Raw genomic sequence first — 6,442 nt, 5'->3', positions numbered from 1 at the left:
CGATGCTCTACCACTTGAGCTACCATGACAGCTATCCCCCGAGACACTTTATTTGGTATCTATGTAAACTTTTTTTAAACGTGGGAGAGTCATTCAGCGCCCCTAGTAGCCATGGCGGCGAGTGTAGGAACACCCTTCATGAGCCTGTTTGTCGTCACGTAGCACGTGAACTTATTACTAACTGGGAACTGACTAATAGTTCCTCGTATACATCCTAAAGGCACCAAGTCTGCCAGTATGAGACCCTCGTGAATAAATAAGGGGAACAAGTGTATACTTAAGGGCTCGTTTTTCCTGCTTTTGCACAATAATAATGAGATATAACAGACAATAATGCCAAGGAAGGTATAAGGGAAGGGATTAAGCCAATTGTAATGTAAATGAGAAGAAAGAAAAGTGGGTGAAAATATAACTTGCCGTGGGCAGGATCCGAACCTGCGACCTTCGAATTTCGCGTTCGATGCTCTACCACTTGAGCTACCATGACAGCTATCCCCCCAGCCACTTTATTTGGTATCTATGTCAATTTTTTAACGTGGGTGTGTCATTCAGCGTCACTAGTAGCCATGGCGACGAGTGTAGGAACACTCTTTATGAGCCTGTTTGTCGTCACGTAGCACGTGAACTTATTACTAACTGGCAGCTGACTAATAGTTCCTCGTATACAACCTAAAGGCACGAATTCTGCCAGTACTTGACCCTCGTTACTGAATAAGGGAAACAAGTGTATACTTAAGGGCTCGTTTTTCGTGTTTTTACACAATATTATTGAGATCTTACAGACAATATTGCCAAGGAAGGTATAAGGGAAGGGATTAGGCCCATTGTAATGTAAAGGAAAAGAAAGAAAAGTGGGTGAAAAGATAACTTACCGTGGGCATGATCCGAACCTGCGACCTTCGAATAACGCGTTCGATGCTCTACCACTTGAGCTACCATGACAGCTATCCCCCCAAACACTTTATTTGGTATCTATGTAAACTTTTTTTAAACGTGGGAGTGTCATTCAGCGCCCCTAGTAGCCATGGCGATGAGTGTAGGAGCACTCTTTATGAGCCTGTTTGTCGTCACGTAGCACGTGAACTTATTACTAACTGGCAGCTGACTAATAGTTCCTCGTATACAACCTAAAGGCACCAATTCTGCCAGTACTTGACCCTCGTTACTGAATAAGGGAAACAAGTGTATACTTAAGGGCTCGTTTTTCGTGTTTTTACACAATATTATTGAGATCTAACAGATATAATGCCAAGGAAGGTATAAGGGAAGGGATTAGGCCAATTGTAATGTAAATGAGAAGAAAGAAAAGTGGGTGAAAAGATAACTTGCCGTGGGCAGGATCCGAACCTGCTACCTTCGAATAACGCGTTCGATGCTATACTTTTGAGCTACAGCGACAGCTGTATCCCACGCCACTTTATTTGGTATCTATGTCAATTTTTTTAACGTAGGTGTGTCATTCAGCGCCCCTAGTTGCCATGGCGGCGAGTGTAGGAACACCCTTTATGAGCCTGTTTGTCGTCACTTAGCACGTGAACTTAATACTAACTGGCAGCTGACTAATAGTCCCTGGTATACCTCCTAAAGGCAACAAGTCTGCCAGTACGAGACCCTCGTTAATAAATAAGGGAAACAAGTGTATAATTAAGGGCTCGTTTTTCGTGTTTTTACACAATATTATTGAGATCTAACAGACAATAACGCCAAGGAAGTTATAAGGGAAGGGATTAGGCCAATTGTATTGTAAATGAGAAAAAAGAAAAGTAGGTGAAAAGATAACTTGCCATTGGCAAGATCCGAACCTGCAACCTTCGAATAACGCGTTCGATGCTCTACCACTTGAGCTCCCACGACAGCTAGACCCCAGCCACTTTATTTGGTATCTATGTCAATTTTTTTAACGTGGGAGTGTCATTCAGCGCCCCTAGTAACCATGGCGATGAGTGTAGGAACACTCTTTATGAGCCTGTTTGTCGTCACGTAGAACGTGAAATTAATACTAACTGGCAGCTGACTAATAGTCCCTCGTATACATCCTAAAGGCAACAAGTCTGCCAGTACGAGACCTTCGTTAATGAATAACAGAAACAAGTGTATACTTAAGGGCTCGTTTTTCATGTTTTTACACAATATTATTCACATCTAACAGAAAATTATGCCAAGGAAGGTATAAGGGAAGGGATTAAGCCAATTGTAATATAAATGAGAAGAAAGAAAAGTGGGTGAAAATATAACTTGCCGTGGGCAGGATCCGAACCTGCGACCTTCGAATTTCGCGTTCGATGCTCTATCACTTGAGCTACTACGACAGCTATCCCCTCAGCCACTTTATTTGGTATCTATGTCAATTTTTTTAACGAGGGAGAGTCATTCAGCGCCCCTAGTAGCCATGGCGGCGAGTGTAGGAACACCCTTCATGAGCCTGTTTGTCGACACTTAGCACGTGAAATTAATACTAACTGGCAGCTGACAAATAGTCCCTCGTATACATCCTAAAGGCAATAAGTCTGCCTGTACGAGACCCTCGTTAATGAATAAGGGAAACAAGTGTATACCTAAGGGCTCGTTTTTCGTGTTTTCACACAATATTAATGAGATCTAACAGACAATAATGTCAAGGAAGGTATAGGGGAAGGTATTAGGCCAATTGTAATGTAAATGAGAAGAAAGAAAAGTGGGTGAAAAGATAAATTACCGGGGGCAGGATCCGAACCTGCGACCTTCGAATAACGCGTTCGATGCTCTACCGCTTGAGCTACCACGACAGCTATCCCCCAGCCACTTTATTTGGTATCTATGTCAATTTTTTTAACGAGGGAGTGTCATTGAGCGCCCCTAGTAGCCATGGCGGCGAGTGTAGGAACACCCTTTATGAGCCTGTTTGTCCTCACGTAGCACGTGAACACAATACTGACTGGCAGGTGACTAATAATCCTTCGTATACAACCTAAAGGCACCAGGTCTGCCAGTATGAGACCCTCGTTAAAAAATAAGGGGAACAAGTGTATACTTAAGGGCTTGTTTTTCCTGCTTTTGCACATTAATGATGAGATATAACAGACAATAATGCCAAGGAAGGTATAGGAGAAGGTATTAGGCCAATTTTATTGTAAATGAGAAGAAATAAATGTGGGTGAAAAGATAATTTGCCATGGGCAGGATCCGAACCTGCGACCTTCGAATAACGCGGTCGATGCTCTACCACTTGAGCTACCACGAAAGCTATCCCCCCAGCCACTTTATTTGGTATCTATGTCAATTTTTTAACGTGGGTGTGTCATTCAGCGTCACTAGTAGCCATGGCGACGAGAGTAGGAACACACTTGATGAGCCTGTTTGTCGTCACGGAGCACGTGAACTTATTACTAACTGGCAACTGACTAATAGTTCCTCGTTTACAACCTGAGGGCACCAATTCTGCCAGTACGAGACCCTCGGTAATGAATAAGGGAAACAAGTGTGTACTTAAGGGCTTGTTTTTCGTGTTTTTGCACAATAATAATGAGATATAACAGACAATAATGCCAAGGAAGGTATAGGGGAAGGTATTAGGCCAATTTTATGTAAATGAGAAGAAATAAATGTGGGCGAAAAGATACTTTGCCATGGGCAGGATCTGAACCTGCGACCTTCGAATAACGCGGTCGATGCTCTACCACTTGAGCTACCACGACAGCTATCCCCCTAGCCACTTTATTTGCTATCTATGTCAATTTTTTTAACGTGGGTGTGTCATTCAGCGTCACTAGTAGCCATGGCGACGAGTGTAGGAACACTCTTTATGAGCCTGTTTGTCGTCACGTAGCACGTGAACTTATTACTAACTGGCAGCTGACTAATAGTTCCTCGTATACAACCTAAAGGCACCAATTCTTCCAGTACTTGACCCTCGTTACTGAATAAGGGAAACAAGTGTATACTTAAGGGCTCGTTTTTCGTGTTTTTACACATTATTATTGAGATCTTACAGACAATATTGCCAAGGAAGGTATAAGGGAAGGGATTAGGCCCATTGTAATGTAAAGGAAAAGAAAGAAAAGTGGGTGAAAAGATAACTTACCGTGGGCATGATCCGAACCTGCGACCTTCAAATAACGCGTTCGATGCTCTACCACTTGAGTTACCATGACAGCTATCCCCCCAAACACTTTATTTGGTATCTATGTAAACTTTTTTTAAACGTGGGAGTGTCATTCAGCGCCCCTAGTAGCCATGGCGACGAGTGTAGGAACACTCTTTATGAGCCTGTTTGTCGTCACGTAGCACGTGAACTTATTACTAACTGGGAACTGACTAATAGTTCCTCGTATACATCCTAAAGGCACCAATTCTGCCAGTACGCGACCCTCGTTAATGAATAAGGGAAACAAGTGTATAATTAAGGGCTTTTTTTTCGTGTTTTACACAATATTATTGAGATCTAACAGATATAATGCCAAGGAAGGTATAAGGGAAGGGATTAGGCCAATTGTAATGTAAATGAGAAGAAAGAAAAGTGGGTCAAAAGATAACTTGCCGTGGGCAGGATCCGAACCTGCTACCTTCGAATAACGCGTTCGATGCTATACTTTTGAGCTACAGCGACAGCTATATCCCACGCCACTTTATTTGGTATCTATGTCAATTTTTTTTTAACGTAGGTGTGTCATTCAGCGCCCCTAGTTGCCATGGCGGCGAGTGTAGGAACACCCTTTATGAGCCTGTTTGTCGTCACTTAGCACGTGAACTTAATACTAACTGGCAGCTGACTAATAGTCCCTGGTATACCTCCTAAAGGCAACAAGTCTGCCAGTACGAGACCCTCGTTAATAAATAACGGAAACAAGTGTATACTTAAGGGCTCGTTTTTCATGTTTTTACACAATATTATTCACATCTAACAGACAATAATGCCAAGGAAGGTATAAGGGAAGGGATTAAGCCAATTGTAATGTAAATGAGAAGAAAGAAAAGTGGGTGAAAATATAACTTGCCGTGGGCAGGATCCGAACCTGCGACCTTCGAATTTCGCGTTCGATGCTCTATCACTTGAGCTACTACGACAGCTATCCCCTCAGCAACTTTATTTGGTATCTATGTCAATTTTTTAACGAGGGAGAGTCATTCAGCGCCCCTAGTAGCCATGGCGGCGAGTGTAGGAACACCCTTCATGAGCCTGTTTGTCGACACTTAGCACGTGAAATTAATACTAACTGGCAGCTGACAAATAGTCCCTCGTATACATACTAAAGGCAACAAGTCTGCCTGTACGAGACCCTCGTTAATGAATAAGGGAAACAAGTGTATACCTAAGGGCTCGTTTTTCGTGTTTTCACACAATATTAATGAGATCTAACAGACAATAATGTCAAGGAAGGTATAGGGGAAGGTATTAGGCCAATTGTAATGTAAATGAGAAGAAAGAAAAGTGGGTGAAAAGATAAATTACCGGGGGCAGGATCCGAACCTGCGACCTTCGAATAACGCGTTCGATGCTCTACCGCTTGAGCTACCACGACAGCTATCCCCCAGCCACTTTATTTGGTATCTATGTCAATTTTTTTAACGAGGGAGTGTCATTGAGCGCCCCTAGTAGCCATGGCGGCGAGTGTAGGAACACCCTTTATGAGCCTGTTTGTCCTCACGTAGCACGTGAACACAATACTGACTGGCAGGTGACTAATAATCCTTCGTACACAACCTAAAGGCACCAGGTCTGCCAGTATGAGACCCTCGTTAAAAAATAAGGGGAACAAGTGTATACTTAAGGGCTTGTTTTTCCTGCTTTTGCACATTAATGATGAGATATAACAGACAATAATGCCAAGGAAGGTATAGGAGAAGGTATTAGGCCAATTTTATTGTAAGTGAGAAGAAATAAATGTGGGTGAAAAGATACTTTGCCATGGGCAGGATCCGAACCTGCGACCTTCGAATAACGCGGTCGATGCTCTACCACTTGAGCTACCACGACAGCTATCCCCCTAGCCACTTTATTTGCTATCTATGTCAATTTTTTTAACGTGGGTGTGTCATTCAGCGTCACTAGTAGCCATGGCGACGAGGGTAGGAACACTCTTTATGAGCCTGTTTGTCGTCACGTAGCACGTGAACTTATTCCTAACTCGCAGCTGACTAATAGTTCCTCGTATACAACCTAAAGGCACCAATTCTGCCATTATGAGACCCTCGTTAATGAATAAGGGAAACAAGTGTATACTTAAGGGCTCGTTTTTCGTGTTTTTACACAATATTATTGATATCTAACAGACAATAATGCCAAGGAAAGTATAAGGGAAGACAATAGACCAATTGTAATGTAAATGAGAAGAAAGAAAAGTGGGCGAAAAGATAACTTGCCGTGGGCAGTACCCGAACCTGCGACCCTCGAATAACGCGTTCGATGCTCTACCACTTGAGCTACTACGACAGCTACCCCCTCAGCCACTTCATTTGGTATCTA

The 6,442-nt window shown here is 42.8% G+C and overlaps 1 non-coding gene across 1 annotated transcript; it reads right to left on the bottom strand.

Annotated features, from left to right (window-relative positions):
- Positions 1-414: 414 nt before the first annotated feature.
- Positions 415-487, bottom strand: TRNAS-CGA (transfer RNA serine (anticodon CGA)). The gene has a single exon. It is a non-coding gene; the product is annotated as a tRNA-Ser (tRNA).
- Between the last annotated feature and the right edge of the window lie 5,955 nt (positions 488-6,442).

This window comes from Rhipicephalus microplus, unplaced genomic scaffold (genome assembly GCF_043290135.1).
Source record: "Rhipicephalus microplus isolate Deutch F79 unplaced genomic scaffold, USDA_Rmic scaffold_16, whole genome shotgun sequence".
Taxonomy (NCBI): domain Eukaryota; kingdom Metazoa; phylum Arthropoda; class Arachnida; order Ixodida; family Ixodidae; genus Rhipicephalus; species Rhipicephalus microplus.
The sequence above is the reverse complement of the archived record's forward strand: the minus strand, read 5'-3'. Positions and strand labels throughout refer to the sequence as shown.